Below are 11,676 nucleotides of genomic sequence, written 5' to 3' on the forward strand. Positions count from 1 at the left end.
CTGTTAACAGAGTAGTTCACAGAAAAATTTCATGTAATTATTTCAGTGCATCTGAGACAAATGGGGATGAGAAAACCCCCATCCCTGTATACGATTAATCTGTGCTGCGTACCAAGAAGCTACTTTAAATTTCCATGACAATTTACAGCTCCCATACTGTACCAGGCAAGGTTAGTGTCTACTGAAACCACCACCAGGACAGAGCTATCTAAAGATACATTTGGTAGTGTGCTAATTACACAAAATAAAGACACTGTGCAGTTTGAAAATAAATCTTAGCACCACATTTTAATTTTTTTTCTTTAAAAGAAGTGAGTTGTGTACAGGAGGATTAAATGATTTATAGACAAGAAAAAAACTGTTAGAACCAACTCATTCATCATGATCTTAATCATCTTCATCTTCCTTCTCATCCTTTTCATCTTCCTCCTCTTCTTACTTTATCTTGCTTTTTGGCAGCCTTGATAACTACCTTTTATGCTGCATCAGGCTTTCCTTTAGCTCCATGTACAGCAATATCTTTTTCATATTTTTCCTTCAGCTTTGCAGCCTTCTTTTCATAAGAGTGCATGTCATCTGCAGCAGTGTCATTCCACATCTCTGTTTCTTCACAACATCTCCAATGGATAGGCCAGGATGTACTCCTTTGACTTTCGAGCAATACTCAGAACAGAACAAGAAAAAAGCTGAAGGAGGCCTCTTCAGTACATTGGAATCCTTGAATTTCTTTTTTGTCTTCCTTTTAAGAGGGCTATAGATTTTCATTTCTTTCTTAACGGGTCGTGTTCACCTTTGACATGTCTGCAAATTTTCTTTTTTTTTAGCAGACATAGTCTTCCTCCTATCTGAGCACTTCTTTGAAAACTCTGAGAAGTTGACTGAAACATCTGGATGTTTCTTCTTGAGCTCCTCCTGACAAGTTTGCACAAAGAATGCATATAATGACATTTTGCCTCTCGGCTTCTTAGGACCTCCTTTGCCCAGGCTTAGTTATCTTTCCTCAGCGAGGCACAGAGTTGCTCAGTGCCCATCCAAGTCTCAAGTGCCCCAGTGCTGTCTCTACAGAGCTCAGTGTACTGTCAATTAAGATTCATAATTGATGGTGAACTACACATTTTAGAGGGCACATGCTGGTGCCCTCCTACTAAGAGGAATAGTCAAGAGATAGTCACCATGCAGGAAGAATTTATCTCAGTCAAGATGAATGGATGTGTTCTCATTCAATCAGATGAATGAAAAAAAAAAGAGAATTGAGAAATGTTCTTTTCTTTACATTATCTGGTTAGTTTCCCCCAGATAACACCACTGAGCGGGTTGAAAAATGTGCCTCCAAGATGAAGAAAAATTGAAGTCTACAATATAGAATATCATGGCTCTCAAAGTGTTTGGGGTAAAAAAAATAAAATTAATAAATGAATAACAGTAATGTGGTAATGGAGAGAGCTGATCTGCCCAACCCGCTGGAAATGACCCTGAGCATAGCTCCTTGGTAGGGAGTTTCCCAGACAGAGTGAACTGATGAGATGTGATGTTCATGAGAGGATTAGACCAGCCCTATGCATCTCAATGGAGACATTGCTACTACAGCTATTATGGGGTAGCCGCTCCCCAGGAAGTGCTTCATGGCCCAAAAATAACTGATAGTTTTCAGAATTGTGACCTCTAAGATAAGTCATTATGGGCCTCTTTTCTCCCATCTAAAAAAAATCAAATAGATGCTCTCCTTAATAAATGTGATTGTATACAAATTACTTAGTCAAAAATGTGTTCAAAGAGTGTAAAACAAGTAAAAGCACTTATCAAATATTTGTCACTTTTATCTTTATTATATCATATAAATATCTACTAAAAATAAGAAAAGCCTCAATAGTTTCAATAGACATGCATAAAATGTATAAATAATCAATATTGAGAAAATGGAAACATTTTCAATATCAGTAATAACGTAATATAAATGAAAATGTCATTTCCTGTTAAAAAATAAAAGGGATATTCTCATCCTATTAATTGTAGCACGGAAAAATTATTAATGGAAATTATTTTCTAGTAATCAATTTGTCAGTTCAGTGTGATGGAAGCTCCATTCTAAGTCAGTACAGCCAAGAACCGAAGACTCCTGCCCTCTGCCCCAAGCTCCCAGTTAAGAGCTATGGTATCTCCCCAAGTGGGGCAGAAAACCAGCATTTCTCAATTTCTTAAAACTCGGCATTTCCCAAGTGGGGCAGGAAACCAGCCCCTTCAATTTCATGCTACAGAGGCTATATTCTAGGTGAGTGAGGCCAAGAGGTTGGAAAAGGGCTTTCTCCACCCAAGCCCCTCTCAGGGTGAAGGCTGTACTCCAGGGGTAGCAGGCCAAGAATGCTGGGGCCCCAGTCTACCTCACCCGAGATCACTTGCAGGGAAAAAGTTCAGTCCTTGGAGAGGTAAGTTAAGAAGACTAGATGCCACTGTCCCTGCTGGGTGGCCTGCTCTTAAAGCAGGGCTATAACTCCATCCTGTTGAAAAAGTTCAGAGATTTTTCCCAGGAGGGAGAAGCAGGCCATAATAATACAAGGCCCTAACGCTCTCCTCAGGGAACTGACTTTATTTAGAACAGATGATGGGGGAGTTCAAGCCTAATAACACTTTGGGAAACCATGAGATTTTGGTGGTAAGAAATAAAGAGGAGGCTGGTAGTTCCATGAGAACAACAAACTAAATATTATACAAGGCCAGCTAATTTATTAGAACCAGGAACAGGAACAGCTAAAAAGAGTACTATTCAGGTTCAGAACTAACCCCCAAGTCTGGCCTCAAAAAGTATCCCTTCAAAGATGCTCAAATTTAATTGGATTAGACTGAAGCAATTTATATCCTAGGGAAATGTTGAAAACAATAGAGTAATCAGATAGCAATAAATAGAAGCTAACAACTGGGTGTGATACCTAAAGAGGCAGATAGTTAAGAGAGATCAGGGAAAAAGACAAAAAGAGACCTTGCTGAAATTACTATCATAGCAAGGCAACTGTGCGCATGTCCAAGGCTGTGCCCTATGAGGCGCAGCATCAGAGGCTTCATACTGCTAGAGATACAGACATCACTAAAATAGTCCAGCCACGTTACTAAACAAATAAACAATAATCTGGTATATGGAGTGGGGAGGGTCAGTATTTAGAGCTGTTACACTGTTTTATCTAAAACATCAATTTTTGACAAAAATTATGAGACATGCAAAGAAACAGAACAATATGACTCATATGCATGGGGGTGAACAGGGGAGTGGGGCGAAACATTCAGAAATTACCATGAGAAGGCCCATATGTTAGACTTAACAAAGACTTCAAAGCAGTTATTACAAATGTGTTCAAAGAACTAAAGCAAACCATGATTAAAGAAGAAAAATATGATGATAATGTCTCAACAAATAGATACTATCAATAAAGAGAAACATTATAAAAAGAACCAATGGAAATTTTGGAGTTGAAAAGTAAAACTGAAATGAAAAACTCACTCAAGGGGCTCAACAGTAGATTTAAACTGGCAGAAGAATCAATAAGCTTAAAGAACAATTGGTAGAGAGAGATGATGTAATCAGAAGAAGAGAAAAATTAATAAAGTGAAAAAATAATAAAGAAAAATGAGAAATGTGGGACAGCACTAAGCTTGCCATGTTTGTTGGTAGAGTCAGAGTGGAAAGAGGAAAGTGTAGAGAAAATAATCAAAAAAGACTACTCAAATTTGCTGAAAATCATTAATTTATACTTCATGTAGCTCAAGGAATTCCCCATAAGATAAATGGAAAACATCCATACACAGACACATCACAGAGAAAATGATGAAAGCCAAACATAAATAGAATACCTTGAAAGCTGTAAGAGAAAAACAACTCCTCACATACAAGAGAATAATATTAACAACTGACTTCTGATTAGAAACAATGAAGGCTAGAGGCAGTAGGATAACATATTAAAATTGCTAAAAGAAAAATAAATGATCACTAAGGATCTTATATCCAGCAGAACTATCTTTGAAAAGTGAAAGCAAAATAAAGACATTCTAAGACACACAAAATCTAAAAACATTTTGCTAGAGGCCTCCATTGCAAGAAATACTAAAGGAAGTCCTTTCAAGCTAAAAGCAAGTGACACCAGACAGTAATTCAACGCGTGTAAAAAATGAAGAGCTTCAGTGAAAACAGTTATACAGGTAGTTATAAAAGATTGTAAAAACTACATATTTCTCCTTCTTCTTTTAAGGGATCTAAAGTCACATAAAACAAAACAAACATAATAGTGTTATTGGCCTATATATGGAAATATAACCTATTTGACAATAATAGCACAAAGAATTTGGAAGGAGGACCCATTTTTATTAAAGAAATACCACCACATGGTAACTTGAATCCACAGAAAGAAATGAAGAGATCAAGAAAGAGTAAATAAGAAAATTAAAATTAATATAACAAACTACATAAATATAAACTAGATCTTTTTCCTTCTGTCAGCCTCTTTAGAACACATAATACAAAATAATAAATACAAAAATGTATTGTTGGCTTTCTAACGTATGTATATATCATATGTATGGCAACAATAGCATGAAGAAATGAAGAAGGAGAAAAGAGCTATATAGGAGTCACAACTCTATATCTAATTTGAGTAGTGTTATTCATAGTATATATCTGAAGGAAATATCTATAAGGTATATATGGTAAACCCTAAAGCAACCACTGAGAAATAACTTTAAAAAATAGTGAAAATACTATTAAAGGAATTAAATATGAGTAAATCTTTGTGACTGGGGTTAGGTAAAGCCTTTTTAGATATGACGTTCAAAACACAAGCAAAGAAAGAAATATAGATAAATAGTTCATCAAAATTAAAATATTTTGCTTTTTAAAGGGTACCACCAAGTATGTGAAAGGACAACCCACATAATGCAAGAAAATACTGCATTGATAAGTGACTTGCATTTCTGACGTATAATAAGTTTTTTTATTTTTAAAAAAAAAAAAAAAAAGAGAGAAGGATTTGCTTTGTCACCCAGGCTGGGGTGCAATGGCATGATCATAGCTTACTGTAACTTCAAACTCCTGAACTGAAGCAATCCTCCTGCCTCAACCTCTCACGTAGCTGGGACTACAGATGTACACTGTCAAACCTGGTTAATTTTAAAAATTTTTAGTAGACATGAGGTCTTGCCATGTTGCCTAGGCTGGTCTCAAACTCCTGGGCTCAAGCAATCCTCCCACTTTGGCCTCCCAACATGCTAGGATTACAGGCCTGAGCCACCATTCCCAGCTTGAAATCTTACAATAAAAGACATAACCCAATCAAAAAATAGATTAAGGAATTGAAGAGACAATTCTCCAAAGGTGATACACAAAAACAGATAAAAGATGCTCAGCATCATTATCCATGAGGGAAACATAGGATACATTCAAAACCACAATGAAATACCTCTGCATGCCCACTAGGATGGATTTAATTTTTAAAAGTCAGGTAATACTAAATGATGGCAAGTATGTGGAAAAATTAGAGCACTCATCCATTGTTGGTGAGAATGCAAAATGATAAAAAAAAAAAAAAAAAACAGCCTGGCAGTTTCTTAAAAGGTTAAACATAGAGTGACCATATTCCTCATCAACTCCACTCCTAGAAATACACCTAAGAGAAATGAAAACATATGTCCTTACAAAAACTTATACAGAAATATTCATAGCAGCATTATTCATGATAGCCCCAAAGTGGAAACAACCCAAATGTCTATCAACTGAGGAATGGATAAACAAAATGTGGTCTGTGCATATATAAATAGATACACACATACATACACACACATACACATATACATAAATATGTAATTCCATTTATATGAATTGTCAGTAATAGGCAAATCTACTGAGACAGAAAGTGATTAATGATCGCCTAAGAATGGGAAGACTGGGGCAAAATGGGAAGTGACTGCTAGTGGGTATGGGATTTCTTTCAGGGTAATACTAATAGTCTAAAATTTATGGTGGTAATGCTTGCACAACTCTGAATATACTAAAAACTACTGGATTGTGCACTTTAAATGGATGAACTATATGGTATGTGAATTTTGTGTTGATGAAGCTGTTATATGTAAATAAACTAATTAAGCGTATTAAATACATACAGCCCTTATTACAAAAGCTGCACAAATATACAACACTTCCTTCTCTATAGAAGTAGACTATTTCATAAACTCCCTATAATGTTAGATACCATGATTCCATGAAAATATTTAAAAATAAAGATTCCTATAATGGCAAGTTGCATGTAATTAAGTAGCAAAGTATGAAGAGATCTCAAGAATGAGAAGAAAGTGGCAAGATCCAGATTTCGGCAAGTCTTGGGGAGGGTTGTTCTGGAGAAGATGAAATTTGATGGAATCCTTAATGGATAGGGATCACTATTAAGTAACAACTCTCTCATGGATAATCATGTTTTGTTTTAAAAATGCTTTTTTCTCTCAAGTAGCTGCTATTTTGTCAGGCATTTTTTCATTACACATGAATTTTACAAATGAGAATACCACTGTTTTTAAAGAGGTAATTTTGCTAATTTTTATACAACCAGTATGTGGCAGAGTAAAGATAGAGTTCAGAAGTACTATATCACTGTGTTAATTATTGTTATTTAAAACCCTGCATGATTCACAGAACAAATTTTATTAAAACAGTTTTCATATTATTTGAGTCAAAATGAAGAGAAAATTGAAATTTATGCTGAAAGTTATTAATTTATGGATAAATTCCAAAATTCCCAAAGTTCCTGAGACTTTCAAAAATATTAAGCCTTAAAATAGTAGATCATTTTAGTAACTTTTCCAAGTGAAAGTAATGTAATTTTTTCTCTTCCTGGACAGGTATAAGTGAAAATTTTTATTTCTTGTTTATTTCTTTAAAAAATAATTGTATTAGTCTGGTAAGTTAGGACATAATAGTCACATCTAAGAAACATCTTAAGAGGTTTCTTCTCTCTCAGGCTGGAACATGTAACATATCGAATACTTTTTCAAATCAACATATTATGGCAATGTCCCTTATGTAAATAAGATGTCTTAACATAAGCAACATATAATATACTCAAATGTTACACTCATCTTTATGCTTTAGAGTAGATAGTAAAGGGAGAGAAACATCAAAACTTGTGAGAATTTTAAAAATTATTTAATTGTTTGCAGTTATTTTCGTACAGAAAGAAATTCCCCAATGGAGACATAAACCAGCAATGGAATTTTGACAAGGAGGCTTGCGTTATTCCAATTATAATTTAGGTCACAAAGAATAATAAATATATTGCCTGTAACTTCCTGCTTGTCTGAATCCCTCAGAATCCCTTCCTATAGAATGGAATCTTTGATGAGGTCATGCCTTTGCAAACATCATTTCACCAACATCTGGTAGAAAGATACCTCGGGTTTGATTCAGACAGGTTGATTTAGACAGACTATGCTAATTAAAGGGGAGAGCAAGGGTGTCCTCCAATTAGCATAACCAATGCTTAAACAGACTAGAACTTTACTTTTAAGGATTGATTTATTTAACATTTTACAAATTTATAGACTTGCCTCCATTCACTTTATGGAAACCTGAGCTATTCCCAGAGAGGCAAAATGCCCAACATGTCTTTGAGAACAGACATGTAGATTACATGCCAGCTGTCTATGTCTTTTGATATAAAGGGGAGATCTTTCTGCTTTTGAGTTTGCAATGACTTATTCTTTTTGGCCAGCATAACAGAGATATTGTGGATCAAGATGAAAGGTAGAAAGAGTAAAAGGTAGATCACAGGAAGCAATTACAGAATGGTAACACGGAGCAGGAAATGAGGCATATTAAAGGCTAGATGTCATTCATGGTGACTCCCATCTAGAAAGGATTTAAAACTCTAAAATAGGTTGAGATAAAAGCACATATGGCTTTTAAAAATACATGGTTAGCCAGGCACAGTGGCTTTCCCCTGTAATCCCAGCACTTTGGGAAGCTGAGGCCGGCAGGTGGCTTGAGCTCAGGAGTTGAAGACCAGCCTGGGCAATATGGCAAAACCCTGTCTCTACTAAAAATACAAAAATTAGCCAGGCATGGTGGTGTGCCTGTAGTCCTCACCTGAGAGTTCAAGGCTGCAGTGAGCTGTGGCCATACCACGGCACTCCAGCCTGGGTGACAGAGTGAGACCCTGTCTCAAAAAAAAAAAAAAGAAAAAAAGAAAAAAGACATGATCACACAAGTACAATCCAAAACCTTTTTTTTTTTTTTAAAAAAAAACAAAGGTTATATAAGAAAGATGTCATTAATTAAACTCCCTTCCCACATACATACCAAAATGAATGATTACAGAAAAGCCTAATGCTGGAGAAAGACATCTCTGAGTTTCAGTTTTCTTATCTAAAAAAAATCACAATAAAAATACTTGCCAGCTTGAACTTGTGACCTCCGAAATTCTTTCCAAATTAGTTTTTCTGATTCTGGGTAAGATATACTTATTATAAGTTCAAGGTGTCACATCTACCAGGAGTATATGAATTTTCATAAGTAATGAAGAGCCTTCAAAGCTCAATGGGGTGAATCTCTAAGGATGAAATGTCACGCAGCCTGACAGGTTTGTGGTGGACATGTATGTGTGTGGTGGGGGGAGGGGGAAAGTCTTCCCGCCACCCTTAAATCATACTGCCATTTTCCAAGCAATCCTTAACAAAGAGTTCTCAAGCTTAGCTTCACATTAGAATCTGGGGAGCTTTAAATAATCCTGATGCCCAGGCCACACCGCAGACCAATGAAATCAGGATCCCCAGGGATGGAATCTGCACATCAATATTTTTTACAGCTTCGTAGGGAATTCCACTGTGCAGCCAATGATGAGCAACACCACCTCATGCCTTTAGTCCACAGAGGAGAAAACTAAGGCCCTCTGAAGTTAAATGATTGTGTTTATAGGTCAAGTAGTCAGTGATGAAGTCAAGACAAGAGTCCAGGTCTCTCAGCTCCTAATTCTCTTTCTTTTCACCATACTCTTGTCTTCCTACCTCTCCTTATTTCATATTGTTGACTTTGAATTGGCCTGTGAGCTTAATTTCAGATCTTTCATTAGGTACTTTTACATACCCCATGCAAAGATGTGAGCAGCCTCTCCCAGTGCAATTTTCACGTATTATTTTCGTCTTCACAGGCATTGTTTTTCTAGGCTTGCCAACTTAGAGGCCACCCTAATTCTTCCATTTTATTAATGAGAAAATTGAGGCCCAGAGAAGTTAAGTGGCTAGCCTAGAATTACTCCAGCAAAGAGTAAAGTCCAGAACTGACATTGTTTATCATCTTATCTAAGTTGCTTCTACTCTTCCAAGCCCCCAACTTTGATGATGGGAGTTCTCTGCAGGAGAACTGGCACCTTTCATCAAAAAGCTAAAACACATTTGTCAGAGGAATAGAGGAGCTGAAAGAGGATCAGGTAGTGGATGCCATTGCAGCAGCTATCTTTTTATGTTTGGAGGTTAGAGGAGAGTCCAAAGCACTGCTGCAATGCACAAGTTATTGCTTATATGCTAACTCAGCTGGTTTGCAGGGCAGCAACCCAGCCCACAGCTTCTCCCGCAGGACACTTCTTTCACTGAAGTTGGAAGCCTGGGAGCAGTGAGAGGCCACTGCAGGTTTTTCTTCCTTATGGGTTCCAGTTCAGCCTCACAGGTTCCAGATTTCCCTTGCTTTCCTCTCAAGTCCACTCTTCCTTCCTAACGTCCTGTTTTTGAACTTCTGATTCTAGCACCAGACACAGAAACAACGAACAATAGCCTCAAATCAACTATGTACCACATTTTCTTTATCCGGTCTATAATGGATGGGCATTTGGGTTGGTTCCAAGGCTTTGCTATTGTGAATAGTGCTGCAATAAATATACATGTGCATGTGTCTTTATAGTAGAATGACTTATATTTCATTGGGTGTATACCCAGAATTGGGATTGCTGGGTCAAATGGTATTTCTGGTTCTAGATTCTTGAGGAATCGCCATACTGTGTTCTACAATAGTTAAACTATAATTTACATTCCCACCACCATGGAATACTATGCAGCCACAAAAAGGAATGAGATCATATCCTTTGCAGGGCCATGGATGAAGCTGGAAGGCATCATCCTCAGCAAACTAACACAGGAAGAGAAAACCAAACACCACATGTTCTTACTCATAAGAGGGAGTTGAATATTGAGAACACATGGACACAGGGAGGGGAACAACACACACCATGGCCTGTTGGGGGTCGGGGGTAAGGGGAGAGAACTTAGAGGACAGGTCAGTAGGTGCAGCAAACCACCATGGCACAGGTATACCTATGTAACAAACCTTCACATTCTGCACATGTATCCCGTTTTTTTAATTAAAAAAATCTAAAAAAAAATTGACTATGTAACCAGTTCTGATAATTACACATGGCCAAACTCCCATAGTAAATATTTACATCTCCTAGGGGTTATGTTTTTTGTTTTTTTTTTTTTTTTTGACTGGAACCCTGTCTCACAGAGGGGCTAGGACTCTATAATTAGAATCAATTGGCATCACTATCTTAGCCATGACTCCCTTTTGTCTTCAGGCAAAAAACTGGAATTGGAAAACCCAAGACCTGCCAACACTGGGTCTTCATGACCTTTTGACAACCTGCTGGGAAAGAGAAGCAATTGTCCCCTCTCTATGTTGTCACTGTCTCCATCCTTGTCTATTACGTCTTACAGTGGCCTGTTTTGCACATTTCCTTTTACCTGCCTGGACCTGCGGCTGTAGTTTGCATCCTCCAGTCAGCTCAAATTCAACCAATGTTCGGCTTTTCCCATAACCTTTTTCTGATACCCATTTGACCATTTCTCTGATTTTTTCATGGTGCAGATTTCCATGACTTTTCTATGTCCTCAAGCATGCTTGCATTGCTACTAGCTTTCTCACTTGTTCTTCTCTTTACTTTTTGTTAAAATTTGAATCCTTGAGTTTAGAAGGTAATCATTCTTAAACCTCTTTTTATCTATAGAAGGAGTAAGACAGAGTTAGGATTGTAGTAGAGGCTCACTAAATAGCTGTTAATAGCTCTTTATTGAAGGCCCATTGTTTATGTATTACTATGTTTGTTGGGTTGAAAGAGTGCTGATAATTTGCCTTTGTGCACATGCTTTAAACAGGGCAATAGCATTAACCTAGAGCAACTGCTGTCTGCCTTTAGGACATCTTCATAACACTCACAGATCTGGTTAGTTCTGTTAATTAGTTGAAGACAGACAATGACTACACACACACAGTCACACACACACACATACACACACATACACACTGCAAACTTTTATAGCCACAGTATTTTGAAAAGAAATACTGTATATTAATGACTCAATATTAGAGAATAGCTTTCTTTTAACAATTTCTTTAAATTATTTAAAGAAAGCTATTCTACTATTGAGAATGGCTTAAAAATTCTGTTTTTAGAGCAATATCAGTAATCCATTTTCAAAAAACATTATAATACATTATATGAAATACTTTAATCTTGCTCTTACAGTGTAAGAAGATGGACTTGTTTTTAAAAGTTGCAACCTGCAAATTATTAGCTTTTCGTACTTATATTCTATGTCTACAAATGCTTATAGAATAGTTCTGTACATTTTAAAATAGGGTAATTATGTTATAATTGTGATCTA

At 36.6% G+C, this 11,676-nt stretch overlaps 1 pseudogene; it reads right to left on the reverse strand.

The window, feature by feature from the left end:
- Nucleotides 1-372: 372 nt before the first annotated feature.
- LOC129042119 (high mobility group protein B1-like) lies at nucleotides 373-10,855 on the reverse strand (annotated as a pseudogene).
- Between the last annotated feature and the right edge of the window lie 821 nt (nucleotides 10,856-11,676).

The sequence above is a fragment of the Pongo pygmaeus genome, chromosome 7, assembly GCF_028885625.2.
Source record: "Pongo pygmaeus isolate AG05252 chromosome 7, NHGRI_mPonPyg2-v2.0_pri, whole genome shotgun sequence".
NCBI classification, from domain to species: domain Eukaryota; kingdom Metazoa; phylum Chordata; class Mammalia; order Primates; family Hominidae; genus Pongo; species Pongo pygmaeus.